At 33.6% G+C, this 20,156-nt stretch overlaps 1 protein-coding gene across 1 annotated transcript in view; it reads right to left on the bottom strand.

The window, feature by feature from the left end:
• The window catches only part of LOC122408437 (protein lin-11-like), a 715,873-nt gene that overhangs the window by 492,994 nt on the left and 202,723 nt on the right, over positions 1–20,156 (bottom strand). The window contains exon 2 of the mRNA XM_043415231.1: positions 13,582–13,641. The gene's annotated coding sequence lies outside the window, so the exon portion shown is untranslated. The remainder of the gene's footprint in view (positions 1–13,581; positions 13,642–20,156) is intronic.

A 20,156-nucleotide genomic window follows, 5' to 3' on the forward strand; every position in this document is an offset into this window, starting at 1 on the left:
ACGAGATGAAAAAGATAATGAAACATGGAAACGTCGTCTCAAACATCGAAAAACAATGACAATAACAGTGTTAACATGGTAATCATTGAGAGATTGTTCTCGACCCCATAAACTACAGCGACCTAAATATCGAAAACTATGGAGCCGTTGACCTCGCCATCGAAAGCCGTAGAGAAATATACCTAGACATCAAAAACTCTTGAGAAATATACCTGGACATCGAAAACTATGGAGCCATCCCCCTGTACTCCTGTTTATTCTTATTGAACTGCTTCAAGATTGGTGGGCTTGAAGACGCTGTTGCAATAAAAGTAGCGCTGCAGCGCTACAAGAAAACTATTCACACGCTTAATCGCACGGAATGCACCCTAGTTCGGAATAAATTTTCAAATAAAATGTATTGTGTATGATATAAATATTGAATCCAAACGGAAATGTGTAGAATTGAATTGAATATTATAGATGGGTATATTTGTTGAATATATCTATTTTTACAATAATTCAATTTAACATATTACATTTTTGATTCTTTATTCAATTCTCATGGAAAACATTTTATTTAATAACAAATGAAGAATTTATATTCGTCTACGATATTTGTTTGATTATATACTCAGATTTCAATTCCCTACACATTCCATTTTCGTTTCATTTGTTATATCATATGGAAAACATTTTATTCAATAATTCACGAGAAATTGGTTTTTAAATATCCTTTAACATTTTAAAGGAGATTTAAATAAATAAATAAATCCATGCCTCTGCATCTTTGTCATGGCGACAATTTTCATCAGCTCTCCAAAATTGAATATTATCAGATTTGTAGATGATCATTATCATTTTCATTATGCTATTTTATCAAAAATTGGATAGATTCCATTGAAAAATATAAATAAAATAACCCAAGATAGGAGTGACGAATAAGATCAAGGACTACAAAAATATCTACCGAAGAAGCAAACCCATTGTATGGAAAAACACTAAGAAAGTTTAATTCTAGTCAAGGGCTCGACGCATTGAGAAAATTTCTGGTGGTCTGAAAAGAAAATGATGATAGAGATCTTGCGATTGTAATTGCATACGTACAAGCTGGTGACAATGGTTTTGAAATTCTCAGACTTTTGGATACTTCTATAAAAAAATGTTAATAATGCCTGTGCTGTGTGTTCTGCCGTGTAGTTTATGGTTGTCAAGTAAGCAGAAAAATGTTCATTATTGACTTGAATTTAAAGAGAACTTTTAAAAGTCTTACGACTATTGGATGGAATCAAATCATTTGAAATGTCATTTATGATTAAAAGATTTTCTGATAAACGTTTTTCCAAACTAAAACAGTAATTGCATGTTTTCGATTGCAGAATCTTGTAACAATACGAGCCGCTACCGCGTCCCTTGATCCCCAGTGCTGATAAATGTGGAAGAGGCTTGTCGCAGCTTCACTATTTCTCATTCGTCATTTATTCATGGTATGCTATCGAGTCAGAGCAATGTCAGATGGTTCCGCTTGGTGGTATTTTTCATTTCACACAGAAGTTTTGGAGACTTTGTCGTAACGAACCAAGCTCATGGATTCCCAAAGTATTAGAACTTGTTACGTACACTTTATACTCGCTTTTCTTGTGGAAGGTCATTCCTCGGTCATTCGAGCTTTACTCGACGGACAGGGAATTATTTCTTGTATTTTCCTCGAGTTGACATATTATTTTCACACCACCGTTCATTTCGTCCTCGACACCGCGAAATCTTGGGTTTTTGAAAATTCAGCCATAGCAAAACTAATGCGTGTTTTTTTTTTCGTTTCCGGTCTTGCAGAGTCTTGTTTCGCGGTACAATAATAGGAAGGGACCCGGAAATTTGCCTGGTTCAAAAGCAAAACAGGCAAACGAACTGGCAAACATTTTGTTAATCCGAAAGAAGGAGTGATAAAAACGTTGTATTCATCATTTTTAATCATTACCTTTTGATAAAACATCCTAAAACAGAATATAAACTGCACAACTGATAAACTCGTTTAGCGTCATGTTCAATTTTAATTAAAATTCTACAGTCAATTGATTTCTGAAGTAATATTCAAGTTTCAATTCGATTTTTTGACGTCGATAGATTTTGCAGTGGAAAGGGTGCACAATTTCCTAATAATACTTTTAACTTCAAACCGATACGGAGTGATTTTCTACGATCGCAATATTGGTACATCTGTTCGGAAGAACAAAATCAATTGGTCAACATGGTTTTACAAAGTCTCGGGTGCCTCATGGAAATATTCCAAGCTTTTGGACCTCATAATAAAAATTCTCATCGCTTGTCCAGATTGTGTGAAATCTCAACTGATTCATAATAAGACATTCCTTGAGCCAGGGGCTTCAAATATATAAGTGGATACTGACAATGAGATTCATGGGTCACTTGTGAGAATCGAAAAATCCGAAATATTGTCTGAAACCTTGTTTATCAGAACTTTCGAAAAACACGAGAAACGTTCTAGATTTAGGTCAACAAAATTTTGCTCAACGACCATTTTTCGCAATTTTCACCTATTTTCACGGTATTTTGGAATTCGGCTTCAGCATGTCAAAATAAATATATAGAGAGAGATGGGTGTAGGTGAATATATAAACTGCTTTATTGGGTGATCAGATGTTTCAATTTTATGATCATTATTTCAATTTTTCAATGTATCCCATAAAATTTCAGATTTCGAGTACACAAAAAATCGTCAAATAAACCTGCAACACAGCACGAATGCTGTAAAAAAACTAGAGACAAGTACATTTATGCCCTCTGGGAAGTCATCTGTAAAATCATGGAAATCAATGGTCGTAAGACTTTAAATCCAAGAAACAAAACGTTGTTAAATAAATGCAGAAGTTGGCGAGTACATCGCACTACGAACAAAAGAATTACAAAAGAAGAAAAATAGGACACAACAAATTACAACCACAAAGAATACAAAGACAAAACATTACAAAAACAAATTGCGACTAAAATAAATTAAGATCATAAAAATTTTAAATAAATTACCCACGGAAAAAAATTATATACCAAAAAATTGAAACAAAAAAAATTTGGCCGTTGTACTTGGCGTTTTACTCGACTTTCGAATTTGTGAGTATAAGATACAGGTAAATTAGATAATATTAGCTAGAAAAAAAACGCCAAGTACAACGGCCAAATTTTTTTTGTTTCAATTTTTTGGTATATAATTTTTTTCCGTGGGTAATTTATTTAAAATTTTTATGTTCTTAATTTATTTTAGTCGCAATTTGTTTTTGTAATGTTTTGTCTTTGTATTCTTTGTGGTTGTAATTTGTTGTGTCCTATTTTTCTTCTTTTGTAATTCTTTTGTTCGTAGTGCGATGTACTCGCCAACTTCTGCATTTATTTAACAACGTTTTGTTTCTTGGATTTAAAGTCTTACGACCATTGATTTCCATGATTTTACAGATGACTTCCCAGATAAGGTTTACTTCAAGAGGGTTTTCCTTTCGCCCCTCTTTTATGAAAAATTTAATCCCGTGTGCGTCGGACAAGGCTGCTACGTTCTGCACATTAAGAATTTCACGCCCGAGTAAAATCTCCTTGCTGAGCTGACTATCCGGTAGTATGTATATATACGTTTCGTATCCAATGCCGTCCATTTCTACTTTTATTCGCGCCTGAGCGATCGGCAACCCTACCGTATTGTTAAACGCTATCATCGTACTATCGGTCTTTTCCGGCCTCAGCTGCATCGCGCGGGCTACACTTTCTCGTATTAGTGAGCAATCGCTCCCCAAACATGCAATTTCTCTCTAAGCCGTTTACGAAATATTTTTTTAACGGTTTCTCGACTACTGCCTCACCGGCCCGTCCGACCTCTAGCACTCGAGGCGCGCTGTCCTCTAGTCATTTTTTTCTCCCCGCTGCCTCAGCGGCTTGTTTTTTCTAACATTTTGCCTCATCATGGCCCGTGATTTTACAGTACGAGCATTTTATCACCGGTTTCTTATTCATCTGTGCATCGGGAATACTTTCGTCCACTCGCCCGGGCAGTCGCGTTTAAAATGACCTGGCTTTTTGCATCGGTGACACGTCATTTCCCCCCTTTTGTTATCATGATCTCCCGATCTCTTAACGCCCGTTTGTTTCGTATATTTATGTCCGTCTTGTTTCGTACCCGCGAGAGACCCTTGTGGTTTCGTGTTAACGCGGAAAATACTGAGTCTTTAATTAAGTTGCACAATCGTACCGAGCCTGGCCGTTAACAAAGTCGTCCGAATATTTTCGTCGTGGATACCGCAAGTGATGAGATCGACCTAATTGGCGATTACGAGTCCTCGCTCAAGCGCAGTTGAGTGGAATTAACAATTATCCTTGGTGAGAATCGACCAACCAATAAAATATTACATGAAATCAAACACTAACCAATCAGGAAATTTAGAGTCAATTAACTTAATTAATTTAAGGTTAAATGAGAGAGTGAATCAGGGAAAATCATGAAGTCCGCCAAATTGTTATCATTATTCATTGTTGATTTTTCTCGTATAAAAGGGCACCGAGAACTAGTCTCATTGCCAGTCTTGCCCTGATCACGCTAGATTCGCTTACGCTTGCCGATCTACAGATTGAGCAACTCAGATCCGCATTTACTATTCACCAGCCGATTTTGACTTGACAACTCAAAATCCGTTTTGTAAAACGTAGATAAACCTTCACCTCATTGTGAAAGGACAGGCCCCATTCGATTTCGTTTGGGTTCAAGATTTTCACTTTGAGTCACCGATCTGACCAGAAGGGCGGGGACAGTCCGATTCCGTTCTGAACCAAGATTTCTGCCAGATTACCCACCCACTTCCTTCCAAGAGGGCGGTGATCGTTCGACTTCGTTCAGTCATAAGATTCTTGGGGGAATCCTTCCCGTCATACCAGGAGGGCGGGGGCAGTTCGGCTTTGTTCTGTCCCATAATTCCGGGGTGACTTAGAACTTGTTTTTGGTAGGTCTTAGCTTCCCTAGTCGATCAATTTTCATTTGAAGTCCAAATTATAATATGAAACTTAGCTTCACTTTCGATCTGTTTATATCGAGTCATAGCAAAACAAATCTTTGTAGAAATCAAGAAAAATTATAATTCCCGTTTCACTGCGAGTGAGTTAGCAATGGCGTAGATTTATGCAATAATTATCACCGGCACACAAAAAAAAAGTGGTAAGTACCTAGAACCGGACCCATCAATCTCTACGTATTTTGGCCCGCTCAATCCGAATCCGGGGTCAGATTGGTTAATATACCTCCAAAATTTTGAGTAAATTCCAAAAAACCGCAAAAATTACGGAAAATCGCTGTTAAGAGCATAATAAAAGTTCTCTTCGCCTTACGCGGGGGTGTTTTTCATGTAATTTGACGCGCTGAATTTGAATCGAGGGTTAGATTGACTGATACATATCCAAAATTTTTAGTAAATTTTAAAAAACCGCAAAAATGACGGAAAATTGCTGTTTAAAGCATGATAAAAGTTGTCTTCGACCTTAATCGGGGGCGTTTTGTTATGTAATTTGATGCGCTGAATCTGAATCTGGAGTTAGATCGGCTGATATACCCGCAAAATTTTGAGTAACGGCAAAAATCTCTAAACATGGGTCAAAATCGCTAGCATGGGTAGAAGAAGAGTTTTATTGATCTAGATCGAGTACGCTCTTTTTGTATTTTGATGCGCTGAAATCGAAACCGGGCGTCTATTCAACTCGTACATCTCCAAAATTTTGCTTCCATGGAAAAAACCGGCTAAAATTGTTCTTTACGAATTTCGAGCAGTTTAATCCGAATCCAGTAGCTAGTAGTCGCGATCATACATACTTCGGTCGAAGATCGTTAAAAATAACAAAAAATAGCAATAAAAACGTCAATAAATAGTTTTTTGAATGAAAATAATTTTTTTATACATGCATGATTCATCTTAAACTGTACATAAAAAAATAGATCTGTATATTCTGTATGCAATAAACTAGAAACTGGGGAAAATTGTATAAAAAACTTGAATATAAAACTATCGCAGGCATGATTAAAATTCTTTTATGAGGTTTGCTTCGGTATTAAAATAGTAGACTGAAGTGCGAATTGGATACCACATACAGTTTGTGGTTGGTGTAAGACAATGTTAATACGATGGAATAAGTCCAGAAAGCAAGAGTCCTTGCAATTCACAAAACTTATGATACTATCTGCACTGATTGGTCAAGGGAATTGTTATGTTTGAATGATCGACATCACTGGTTTCACGAAAAATTCCAGAAGTAAAATTGTGTATGCCAATGTTTCATCAGTGCAGAAACCAGCAAAAATAGTGGGCGTGGATGAAATCAGAATTACCGAACCGATGGATGTGGAGCTTTCTGATGAAGAGATAGTCATGGATGTTGCCGAAATCTATCAAGCAGAAAGTTCCAAAGATGACGATTACCTCCCAGATGATGAAAGAAAAGCTCCCCAAACCTTCAACCAAGAAGAATTGAATGATCTTATATGAGATTTAGGACTGCCGAAGGACGGAGCTGAATACTTGGCGACAGCATTGAAAAAGAAAAACTTGCTATCGAAAGGAACATCGGCTTATTTTTATCGTGATAGGGAGAAAGAGATTCGGCAATTCTTCACAAACGACGAAGAGAATTCATTGGTGTTCTGTTCAGATGTGAAAGGCTTGATGGATAAATTCAAACTTAACATATACAAAAACGTCGAGTGGAGACTCTTCATTGATTTGTCAAAAAGAAGTCTCAAAGCCGTTCTACTCCACAACGGAAATACATATGCTCCTATTCCAATAGCTCACTCAACCAAGCTGAAAGAAAATTACGAAAATTTACAATTGGTATTGAAGAAAATAAAGTATTCGGAACATCGATTGCAAATATGTGGTGATCTCAAAATCGCAACACTGCTTTTAGGTCAACAATCGGGGTTCACAAGAAATCCCTGCTTTTTACGTTTATGGGACAGTAGAGACAGAAAAAAACACTATGTTCAGAAAGGGTGGCCAACAAGAACAAACTTCGATCTAGTCCGTAACAACATCATACGAACATCATTGATCGATCCTTCGAAATATCTGCTACCACCACTCCACATTAAGCTTGGTCTTATAAAGCAGTATGTCAAAGCTCTGGACAAAGATGGCGATTGTTTCCAGTATATGGGAGAAAAGCTTCTCGCGATGAGTGATGCGAAATTAAAGGAGGGTATATTTGATGGACCACAAATTCGTAGTTTATTTGCCGACGAAAATTTCATTAAAAAAATGAACGATACTGAAAAGGCAGCATGGCAAAGTTTCAAAAACGTTTCTCAGAACTTTTTGGGAAATGAGAAAATTAACAATTACCAGGATTTAGTTGAAGAGTTGTTGGAAAATTTTAGAAACTTGGGTTGCTTGATGAATCGCAAACTACACCTTTTACACTCCCACCTCGACTACTTTCCTGAAAACCTTGGAGATCTAAGTGAAGAACGAGGAGAAAGATTTCATCAAGACATCAGCGAAATGGAAAATCGGCATCAGGGAAGGTGGAATATCAATATGATGGCAGATTTTTGCTGGACGCTAAAGAGAGAAAGAGGAAGAGAAGATAGAAAGCGGAAGAGAAACCCACTGCATAGGTCGTTCGAAGAGAGAAGAATCCGTTGCAGGAGAAGGACGGTTTAAGATAGATGAAGATTTTTTTCTTCTCATTTTATTGTGGAAAGTGAAAAAAAAAATCAATTAAGCAGAATTGAAAGAACAATCATGCCTGCAATAGTTTTATATTCAAGTTTTTTATACAATTGTCCCCAGTTTCTAGTTTATTGTATACAGAATATATAGATCTTTTTATTTGTGTACAGTTTAAGATGAATCATGCATATGTAAAACATTTAAAAAACTATTTTTGACGTTCTTTTTGCTATTTTTTTGTTATTTTTCACGATCTTCGATGTAAGTGCGCATGATCGGGACTACTAGCTACCGGAATCGGATTGAGCTGCTTGAAATTCGTAAAGAACATTTTTAGCCGGTTTTTTCCATGGAAGCAAAATTTTGGATACGTACGAGTTAAATAGACGCCCGGTTTCGGTTTCAGCGCATCAAAATACAAAAGGAGCGTACTCGATCTAGATCAATAGAACTCTTCTTCCTCCCATGCTAGCGATTTTGACCCATTTTTAGATATTTTTGCAGTTACTCAAAATTTTTCGGGTATATCAGCCGATCTGACTCCAGATTCAGATTCAGCGCATCAAATTACATAAAAAACACCCCCGATTAAGGTCGAGGACAACTTTTATCATGCTTTAAACAGCAATTTTACGTCATTTTTGCGGTTTTTTGAAGTTTACTAAAAATTTTAGAGGTATATCAGTCAATCTAACCCTCGATTCAGATTCAGCGCGTCAAATTACATGAAAAACACCCCCGCGTAAGGCGAAGAGAACTTTTATTATGCTTTTAACAGCGATTTTCCGCAATTTTTGCGGTTTTTTGGAATTTACTCAAAATTTTGGAGGTATATTAACCAATCTGACCCCGGATTCGGATTGAGCGGGCCAAAATACGTAGAGATTGATGGGTCCGGTTCTAGGTATTTACCACTTTTTTTTTGTGTGCCGGTGTTATCAACCGATTTGTAAATTCTTTTTTATCTGACATTTGATAAATCTTTCTATTTGGAAATTGAAATCTCAAACCGAAAATCCTCTGTAGTCACTTTATTACGAAATAAATCAATGAATCCGAGATTAAATGTTTGCGAATTATTGCGTGAATCATCAATTTAATAAGAAAAAAATATATACCGGATAGCAATTATTGTAATCGTGCTCAAATTATTTTGCTCCCGAGTTATTGCGTGAGTCAGCAGATTAATGAGAAAATACCGGAGACCAAAGCTTTCTTTTTCTTTTGGAAAGCGCGTCTTGTAAAATACTGACACAAACGTTAACTTGAATAAATTTCTTTTGTTATTTCCTCACAGCTCTTTCTCCACACTTTGTTTTTCTTTCATACCTGCTCCTTTAATTTATAAGAAGCTTGAACCTACGCGGAACGGCGTGTTCTGACACAAAAACGAACCGTTACAATATACGCGAACAATGAGAGGTCCAAACGCCCGGTGAGGAACTAACACCCGGCGAAATACATTTCCTATATGATCATAATCAAGTTTTTTTTTTATTTTGATAATGAAATTAACTTTTTCCATCAGCGTTATTTGTCAGTGTATTCGTATTTTAGCCCATTACCTCCTAGACGGACACTTTTCCATCCCATTTTTCAAAGGCTATTTCTCCTATGAAATTCGTTGGAAAAAAATTAATCTCTAATTCTATTTCACACGAAATTTCCTCGGCTTTCAGAATCCTTGCCCAGAGTTTCCGAAAAATGTTATTTAATAAGGGTATGCTTGTTTATTTAAAATAAAACGCATTTATTCGCTCTAATATTTTTTTTATCGACATTTTCTCATTAAAATTCGATAAAGATCTCTCTGTGGAGTCAAGATTTCGCATCCACGGACCCTAATCTTCACAATCCATAACTAATAATTATGAAATTCCAGATAGTGGAGTCCAATATAGCGATTCGAAGCAGAATTTTTTTTGGATTTTTCATTTACCCGGGAACCAACTGTCTTGTTCGATGAGATTTGCATTAGAAGTCATGTACAATGATTTTGGGGTCGCTGATTACGAATCCGTTATCAGATTTGCTGAATTCGAAATGGCGGATTCAAAATAGAAGAAAAAAAATCCGAATTCCGCATTTTTTCGCAAAAATTTGTAAATAGACGTATTTGAGGGCGCTAATCACGAATCCATCATCAGATTTGCCGAATTCTAAATGGCGAATACAAGATGGCAGAAAAAATTACCAATTCAGTATTTTTTCGCAAAAACTCGTAAATAGGCGTATTCGAGGGCGCTGATAACGAATCCATTATCAGATTTACCGATTTAAATTTTCGCGAAAAAATACGACATTCGGATTTTTTCCGCCATCTTGGATCCTCCATTTCAAATTCGGGAAATCTGATAACGCATCGTAATCAGTGACTCCAAAAATCCTGTAGTACATGGCTTGAAATGCAAATAGCATCAAACAAGACAGTCGGTTCCCGGGTAAATGAAAAATCTGAAAAACTGTACGGCTTCGAACGGGCATATTGGACTACGCCATCTTGAATTCCACAATTACTAGTTATGGATTTTGCAGATTAGAATCCATGGACGCGAAATTTTTACCGCCCTCAGAGAGATCCTTATCGAATTTCGATGAGAAAATGTCGAACAATCGAAAAAAACTCTGTAAAGAAAAATAAAAATTTTCAAAAAAATTCATAAATATTGAACGAATTGAAAAATGGTTCAATTCGTGGCTTAAAATGTAATCCAAGTTACATGCAGTATAAAAATGTATGATATCAATTAGAGGCCAAGTTCTTATTGATAATTTGGAATATTTATTGAACAAATAGGAAACTTTAATTGAAACTCATGATAATTATTTTCAAGAAAAAAGTTAATGAAAAAAAAGTCATAACGGAAGTTACGTGCAGTACTAAAATGTATTATATCAATTCGAGGTCAAGTATTTATCAGTTATTCGAAATATAATCTCCGGCGACAAATGAGCTTTGAGAATCCTTGTCGGGCTCACAACGTTTTATCAAAATTACTAAAAAATTAATGGAAATGAAATCATTAAAAGTTCACATGAAAGTCATTCGTTACTTCAACAAGGTACACACTTTAAAGAATCGATTCCCCTCCGATTTTCAGGATCCCCAGGTATTATTCACAACATTCAACTTCGATTGGATCGGTACAAATTATGTTCAAATACGTCTTAAACGTACTTGTCCGGCCCATCACTTTTTATTCAAATTGCTCATTCGAAAACAAATCAGGGCTGCTCTAAAATGACAAATATAATAAAATCGATAGAAATAAAAATAATATCTCCAAGTAATTTGAACTTGATTGTTCGCAAGTTCGTATAGCAATATCCACTTCTCATTTTCTTCAGTGAACACATACCATTCGGTAAGAACCAATGAAAATGAGAAATAATCAGGCACAGAAATTTTCGAATCTACTCAGCCATGCAATGTTTTTTTTTCTATAGTCACGTACACATTTTGATAAATACCACTAGTCGAGTACGACACGTGGATTCCTGGAATTTGGAGAAAAATTATTTTGTTGTGAATTATGACTCCATATAATATAAATAGATTAATCAACTTCATCTTTCATTTTCGTTTCATTTTGACAAGAGCGATTCGAAGGAAAATTATTTTCTCGGGAATTACTGTTCCTTAATATTAACACATGCATTAACTTTGTTTATGATTTGTTTTCAAATGAGCAATTTGAATAAAAAGTAATGGGCCGGACAAGTACGTTTAAGACGTATTTGAACATAATTTGTACCGATCCAATCGAAGTTGAATGTTGTGAATAATACCAGGGGATTCTGAAAATAGGAGGGGAATCGATTCTTTAAAGTGTGTACCTTGTTAAAGTAACGAATGACTTTCATGTGAATTTTTAATGATTTCATTTCCATTAATTTTTTAGTAATTTTGATAAAACGTTGTGAGCCCGACAAGGATTCTCAAAACTCATTTGTCGCCGGAGATTATATTTCGAATAACTGATAAATACTTGACCTCGAATTGATATAATACATTTTAGTACTGCACGTAACTTCCGTTATGACTTTTTTTTCATTAACTTTTTTCTTGAAAATAATTATCATGAGTTTCAATTAAAGTTTCCGATTTGTTCAATAAATATTCCAAATTATCAATAAAAACTTGGCCTCTAATTGATATCATACATTTTTATACTGCATGTAACTTGGATAGTACATTTTTCAATTTGTTCAATATTTATGAATTTTTTTGAAAATTTTTATTTTTCTTTACAGATTTTTTTTCGATTGTTTTTTATTGTTGAATTTTTTTGAACTTTTCAATTTTTCGTTTATTATTTCTATAGAATTTTTTTCCTGGTTCTGAATCTTTTTTCTATGTCATCCAGAAAGAAGGGACCATCAATGTACTTGTCCCAACCTTTTTTTCCCAAGGGGAAGTTTATGGTTTGATATCACGCCTTTTTTCTCAAAAGTTCCTCATTTATGTTATGACGGTTATAGGATTTTAGATTAAATTTCTATGAATTATTTGCTTAGTACATTTTTATAGATTCCAATCTCATACGAACATTTTTTTATGGGATAATCTTTTTCATGAAATTATGAGCAAATAAGGGACCATCAATGTACTTTTCACAACCTTATTTTCTCTGGGTATGATGTTCGGCTTATAAAGTTGGTTTCCACCATAGAAAACCAATTTTTCGTAAAAATTGTAGTGAAAGTATTTCGTCACAAGTCTGCCCTTGAACTTTGGCGATTTTTTCTCTTATACTCTAATATGTTATGCCTATTAGGAACTCAACAGCATAGAGAAATCCGGGATGAGGCCCGAGAAATTAATTTCGGTTTATAATGTTGGTTTCCACGTAAAAGACCAATTTTTCTTCAAAATTGTACTGAAAATATTTAGAAATTCGAAAACTCAGAATAGAGTAGAAAAAGGAAAATTGAAGTATTTAGGAAAGCGGCAGACTTTTGTGATGAATTTTCTAGATTACATGATACGGTTGGAGTAAATGATTTGAATGATTGGCACACATGCTGCAACACAGAAATATCAAAGTTTGGAATTATTCGCTGTATATCAGTCATATAAACTTCAATACTATTTGAAAAGAAAGACTTAAAAGCTTGCCGAACCAAGTTACATTATATATTATCATAATCAAAGATAAGGGGTGATCCGTCGCATATATATTTATCCACAAAAATTTCAGAGTTCGCAGGTATCTGCTGCGGTTCAATGTATCTGCGCAATGAGCTTCGAAGACAGCAATTTCAAATCTATCTATAAATGAGCAACTGAAGACTTTTATAATCAATTTTTTAATTAGAATAACTACACACTATACCAAGCCCAGATTTTTTTTTGAAAATCTGATTTATAAAATGTGCAATTCAAGATCATGGTTAGAAACCTCTCGAATCATGTTACCACAATCATCATGAAGGAGTAGAAAATCATAGGACACATATTAGGGAACGAATTAATAAAATGAATCGATCCGCTACAAACTGATGGGGTGAAAACAAGGATCGGAGAGGGCAGAGCCAAACTGAATATCAAGCAAAATATGGGGATGTTTAAAAATAATGATAACACAAGATATAAATTAGAAAACATTTATTCAATTAAAGTTTCTAATATCATTCTAACAGTTGCGTGTATTTTAGTTCTATTTATTCGTATATATAACCTTGACATATAACCACGCCACTGACGATATATTCGCACTGGACAATATTTCTCGTACGTATGGATTAAAAAAAGAAATAAGAAAAATTGTATCAAAGAAACTGCATGAATAATGCTCAAAATGGGAGCGGACGTCGCTTACCAAATAACAATAGACTTTTGTCTATTGTTATTTTATTGGAATGTGAACTAAATTTTAATCTATTATCTTACCTCAATTTACTCCAGAGAAATTGTACAACGAATAACATTCGAACGGATGAACGTAAGAACCTAAAAAAGAAAAAATATTTATTGTATATATCTTGCCTGCGATAGTTTTATATTTAAGTTTTTTATACAATTTTCCCTAGTTTCTAGTTTCTTTCATACAGAATGTATAGATCTTTTTTTTGTGTACAGTTTAAGATGAATTATGCATGTACAAAACATTTAAAAAATTATTTTTTGATGATTTTTTGTAATTTTTCACGATCTTCGACCGAAGTATGCATGATCGGGACTACTAGCTACCGGATTCGGATTGAGCTGCTCGAAATTCGTGAAGAACAATTTTAGCCAGTTTTATCCATGCAAGCGAAATTTTGGAAACGCACGAGGAGTTAAATAGACGCCCGGTTTCGGTTTCAGGGCATCTAAATACAAAAAGACCTTACCCGATCTAGATCAATAAAACTCTTCGTTGACCCGACTTTGACTAATTTTTAGCGATTTTTGCACTTTACTCAAAATTTTGCGGGGATATCAGCCGATCTGACTGCAGATTCAAATTCAGGGCATCAAATACATAAAAAACACCCCCGATTAAGGTCGATACAAATAAAAAACAATCATAAAAAAATGAAATTGTACAGCAGAATCGGGTTGAAAATTTATTGACATGTGATTTTTATCAGTTTATTGTTCTCAATAAAAGTATGACATAGAAAAAATATTCAAATCCAGGAAAACAATTCTATGGAAACAAAAAACAAAAAATTGAAAAGTTCAAGAAATTCAACAAAAATTAAAAACAATCGAAAAAAATTCTATAAAGAAAAACTGAAAAATTTTCAAACAAAATCATAAATATTAAACAAATTGAAAAATGTACTATCCAAGTTACATGCAATATAAAAATGTATAATATCAATTGACGGCCAAGTTTTTATTGATCATTTGGAATATTTACCCAACAAATCGGAAACTTTGATTGAAAAAAGACGTTTTATGCATAGGAGTCACTAATCATTCATAATAATTATTTTCGAGGAAAAACAAGCTCATGAAGCAAAAGTTATAAAGAAAGTTACGTGCAGTACTAAAATTGATTATATCCATTCGAGGCCAAGTATTTATCAGTAATTCGAAATATAATCTCCAGCAACAAATAAGTATTCAGAATCTTCATCAGGCTCAGAACGTTTCATTGAAATTACTAAAAAATTAATAGAAATAAAAAATTGCAAAATCTTCCTTTTGAATAATAAGAACGATGGCAACATTTTTTTTAAACCAGAACATATGAAAATCGATAAAAACTCACATGAAAGTCATTCGTTACTTCAAGAAGGTACAGACTTTGAAAAATCGATTCCCTTCCAACTTTCAGGATCGCCTGGTGTTATTCACAACATTCAACTTCGATTGGATCGGTACAAATTATGTTCAAATACGTCTTAAACGTACTTGTCCAGCCCATCACTTTTTATTCGAATTGCTCATTCCACAAAAAAATTTGAATAAAAAGTGATGGGCCGGACAAGTACGTTTAAGACGTATTTGAACATAATTTGTACCGATCCAATCGAAGTTGAATGTTGTGAATAATACCAGGGGATCCTGAAAATCAGAGGGGAATCGATTCTTTAAAGTGTGTACCTTGTTGAAGTAACGAATGACTTTCATGTGAATTTTTAATGATTTCATTTCCATTAATTTTTTAGTAATTTTGATAAAACGTTGTGAGCCCGACAAGGATTCTCAAAACTCATTTGTCGCCGGAGATTATATTTCGAATAACCGATAAATACTTGACCTCGAATTGATATAATACATTTTAGTACTGCACATAACTTCCGTTATGACTTTTTTTTCATTAACTTTTTTCTTGAAAATAATTATTATGAGTTTCAATTAAAGTTTCCGATTTGTTCAATAAATATTCCAAATTATCAATAAAAACTTGGCCTCTAATTGATATCATACATTTTTATATTGCATGTAACTTGGATAGTACATTTTTCAATTTGTTCAATATTTATGAATTTTTTTGAAAATTTTTATTTTTCTTTACAGAATTTTTTTCGATTGTTTTTTATTGTTGAATTTTTTTGAACTTTTCAATTTTTCGTTTATTATTTCTATAGAATTTTTCTCCTGGTTCTGAATCTTTTTTCTATGTCATTGAATCTTATAAAGGGAAGTGTATAAAAAAATCAGCTAAATTTTCAGACATGTTAGAAGCGTCGTTGCTGAGAAAAATCAATAACAATTTGGGCCAAATAAAATGTAATCTTATGGAAGTTAAGAAACATTCAGTAATATCTCCGTTAAAAATGATACTAAAAATACAAAATTTTTTGGGCAACATAAGCAAGACTTGCTGAATTATGTCAATTTTTTTCAGATTTATTAGGAGATTTTCTGAGATTATATTAATAATAATCTGTTTCCCGTGCAGTTTTTGGAGGCTAGGATCGTCACCGTTCGTGTTTCGACTGAACTTTCACCAGTTTTTCCTCTTTTTTCCCCCAACTTTTCTTTAAAGTAATATTGCCGAACTGTAAACTGGCCTAACTTTTGAAAGGTACAGATCATAACTTTTGGGTAAAAAGAATGGCCGTACAGCCTCAACTTCCTTAACGTCGGATTCCGAGAAAATACCCTATTTTTCGTCAAAATTGTACTGAAAATATTTCGTCACAAATCTGTACTTGGACTTGAGCGATTTTTTCCCTTGTACTCTAATATGTTATGCTCATTGGGGATCCAAGAGCACGGAGGAATGCGCGTTGGAGGCCGAGATATGATTTTCGGTTTATCACTGTGGTTTCGACGAAAAAAGACTTATTTTTCGTAAAATTTGATGTAAAAAGTCTATCCCTAGACTTAAGCGATTTTTGACGAAAAGTAAATAAAATTCAAAACAAATCCAACAGAATTGGCAATTTTAAGGTATTATGTCGTAGGAATGAATATGCTGAATTATCTTTAAATACCTGGCCTCGAATTGATATCATAAGTTTAAATGCTGGATGTAACTTACATGGAAATTTCTTTCAATTGATTTGAAAAAAACTTTTTTTTATTTGTCGTTTTTTTATTGCTTATGTTTTATTTGATTTTTTTGACACTTCAAAAAATAATTACAGATTTGTATTTTTTTGATGTAATGTTTTTTCAGGATTTGTGAATTTTTTTTTATACGTTTTGTTGAAATTGTTTACAGTTGGTTTAATAATTTTTTTATGGAATTGATTTTCCACATTTTTCGTGATATGATCAGGAAACAAGGGACCATCAATGTACTTGTCTCAACCTTTTTTCCCTAAGGGAATTTTTGATATTCTGTATCAGATCTTTTTTCTCAAAAGTTCGGTAATCTTGTTTTTCGGATTACATTAAGCTGAGCTAACCATGCACAATCACGCTGGGTTAAAAAAGAAATAAAAACTATATACTCTACGTCCAGAAAATTGAACATTTTATAGAACCAATCTTTTAATTATTCACTTTACTTTTAAATATTCACATACGATACAAAAGTACTCGTCACATCCATATATTCTTGTATGTCCTTACTTATTTGTTTTGCAAAATTAAGAAGAACAATTGACTATTAGTAGGCAAGAAAAAGTTGTAATAGTAAAAAATTCTCTTTTATCTCATGTAACTTGCTGTTTATGAACTCAAGAACAAATATCAACAGAGTGTGGAATGCGAAATTGAAACATTGGTCGATTTATCGAGGAATACTGTGTCATGTATGCTAGAATAAATTGAATTGTTGCAAATAATCTCTTTCTTATTGTTTTCAAATAATAAATCGAAAGCCGTATTTTGACAAATAATTATAGTCAACAATTTTAACCCTAGATATTTGTTTCGTGTGTCCAATGCTTAAATTCAATTGAAAACTCTTATTAACGTTGAAAATACCGCGATAATAATTAGTATATTAGTGGATAAATCATTCACTAATACTGCCGAGTTTTAATGTATTTGAATATTTTTCACGGTTTAAAATAATTTTCATTGCGAAATTTGATCATTTTTGTTTACATTTTTCGTGGTATAATGCGAAAACGGGCGATCATCATTGTACTCCCTAACGGATGTAACGATTGGTCAAAAAAAGTACAATCCGCTAGGGCCGGTCCAAATTTATTTTCTCCGAGTGAGGATTTTTGCGGCTTGATATCCAATCTTTTTTCTGTGGTAGTTCTAAATTTGCAAATAAGGTTTTCGAAAGTTTTCCACTGTTTCTATTATGATAATCGAACATAATTTATCCAATGATTTTCGTTAAGTTTTCTGCAACTTATAACAGTTTGATATTCTTCGAATGTTTGATGTTTCCTCATGTTTCCCTCATGATGATGGTGATGATGATGATGAAACACGATGATCTCCTCATGTTTCATCGATTCCGAATGTGTCCACAATTTTGTGGGATTAAAACTATTTTCCGTAACGTTTATGAATATTTTGTATCATTGAGGAATTTCCCCCCCCCCCCCCCCCCATTTATGAGTTTTATTTTCAATTTTTTTAATCAAATCGTTGTGAATAAAAAAGATATGAAATTTTTTCAATGAAACGAATTTTTTGATTGATTTTCCGTAAAATTTGACAGAAAGAGAGGGGGAAAAAAAATATATAATGCTCACCAAGTCCACCAGGAAACTTCCAATTTTGAAGCATTCTTTTCTATTCACAGTATCATACCCAGAGATATCAAGTTGATGTACACATGTCGATGTATAAAATTTTTAAACTCTGCATGTAGCGACTGAGTCCAATCAGAGAAATGAAAAGTATTGAGTGTGACTTATTTTTCAATATATATCTATTTTGAAAACATAAATTCTTATGCCAATCATAAATGGGCCACCGCTGACTTTTTGTACCATTTTGAATTATTAATTATTTATGTATTACCATATTCTATAATTTTTTAATAATTTTCATAATTTATATATACCCATATTCCATAATCAAAAATAGGAAGTGCTAATACTTGGCGCACAAGTGTAAACAGAGAATTTTCAAAGTTTGCCAGTATCTGCTGCAATTTTTTCATCTACGTTATGATACAGACAGACAAAAGTACCACAGATTCATGAAATTAATTATGCCATAGTTAAAAAGAAAAAAGACAGCGCAATTGAAAGAGAACAGAAATCAAAATTGTTTCATGTATCTGTGCATTAGTTTCTGAAGACAGTAATTTCAGACCTACTCAGAAATAAGTAGGTGAAGACTTTAGTAATGAATATCTTCGTTAATATATTCTAGTCGGAACCAAAAAGTTAAAAGATTGGCATACCTGCTACTTCACAGAAATATCAAAGTTCGTAGGTACTTGCTACGTACCAGTTATACAGACTTTGGTGCTATAGGGAAAAACACTTCAAAATTACCTGAACCACATTTTTGAAACTTATTATGACACATGCAAGAAAAAAGTGACAGATACGATGCATGTTGAAGCAAGCAAAATGCTGTAATTTTGTATGTCTCCATGGTTATCCGCAGACAAAATATTTGATCACATCCAAAAATGATCAGGTGTAGACTTACAGACATGAATTTTTCAACCCACAATGCCAATCGCAAACATGGTCTGGAAATATTCAATATACATGTCACTTCATCACTTTGTCGATCTTTAGAGGTGTTCATTGCATTTCGAAGATACAAATTTATATCATGAAAATTAAGCACCCAATGACTTATTGAAATAAATTTCCAAATTTATCATGTAACAACTCAAGTGAATATATCTATGCTTTACATGGCCCAAAGATTTTTCAAAACTTGGGTGTATGAACAAGAAATCATGAAGGCCTATTGTTATAAATATTTCAAATTATCTTGTTGAAATCAATATAAAGAAATAGAAATACGAATATCTCTCGTATTGTCTGGAGAACGAATAGAAATTGGTATGACAATATACTGTAAGCTAAGGAGGTGGAAAAAAGGGACCGGTGAACACAGCCAAACTAAATGAAAGAAATTATGACAACAATACATTGAATTACTTGACCAAAGTTTTTTAAAATTTATTTGAATTCGTTTACACACAACCATCCACCTCTTTCTTTAATGTAATTACACAACATAGAATTTCTGTTTGGAAAGAACGTTTTAGAGGTTATAATGAACGAACGTTTTTTTTTCTCATTGTTATTATTATTATTATTATTCAACACTAATTAGTCACGTCATTAATAATATCGATTCCTTCCACTTTTCAATAACCACTTTTATTTTTCTACACTCTGCACGCAACAGCACTCCGGCGGTCATAACCTCAAACGTCAACATGACGCGAAATCTCGCAAATTTGCTATCTATGTATATATTACGATATCGAAGTAGAACAGATAATTCTTAATTTTCACGACACATTATTCACGTTTTCACTTCTCAACATTTTACTCACTCTCAGTACACTGTATGAGATCAATTAATCCACTTTTGAGGTTTTATTTATTATAGATATTATTGTCGTGAATTGGGCTCGAAACTTATTGAAACTTCTTTTATGAAAAAAATAAAATTGATTATATCCACTGCTA

The sequence above is a fragment of the Venturia canescens genome, chromosome 3 (genome assembly GCF_019457755.1).
Source record: "Venturia canescens isolate UGA chromosome 3, ASM1945775v1, whole genome shotgun sequence".
NCBI lineage: Eukaryota > Metazoa > Arthropoda > Insecta > Hymenoptera > Ichneumonidae > Venturia > Venturia canescens.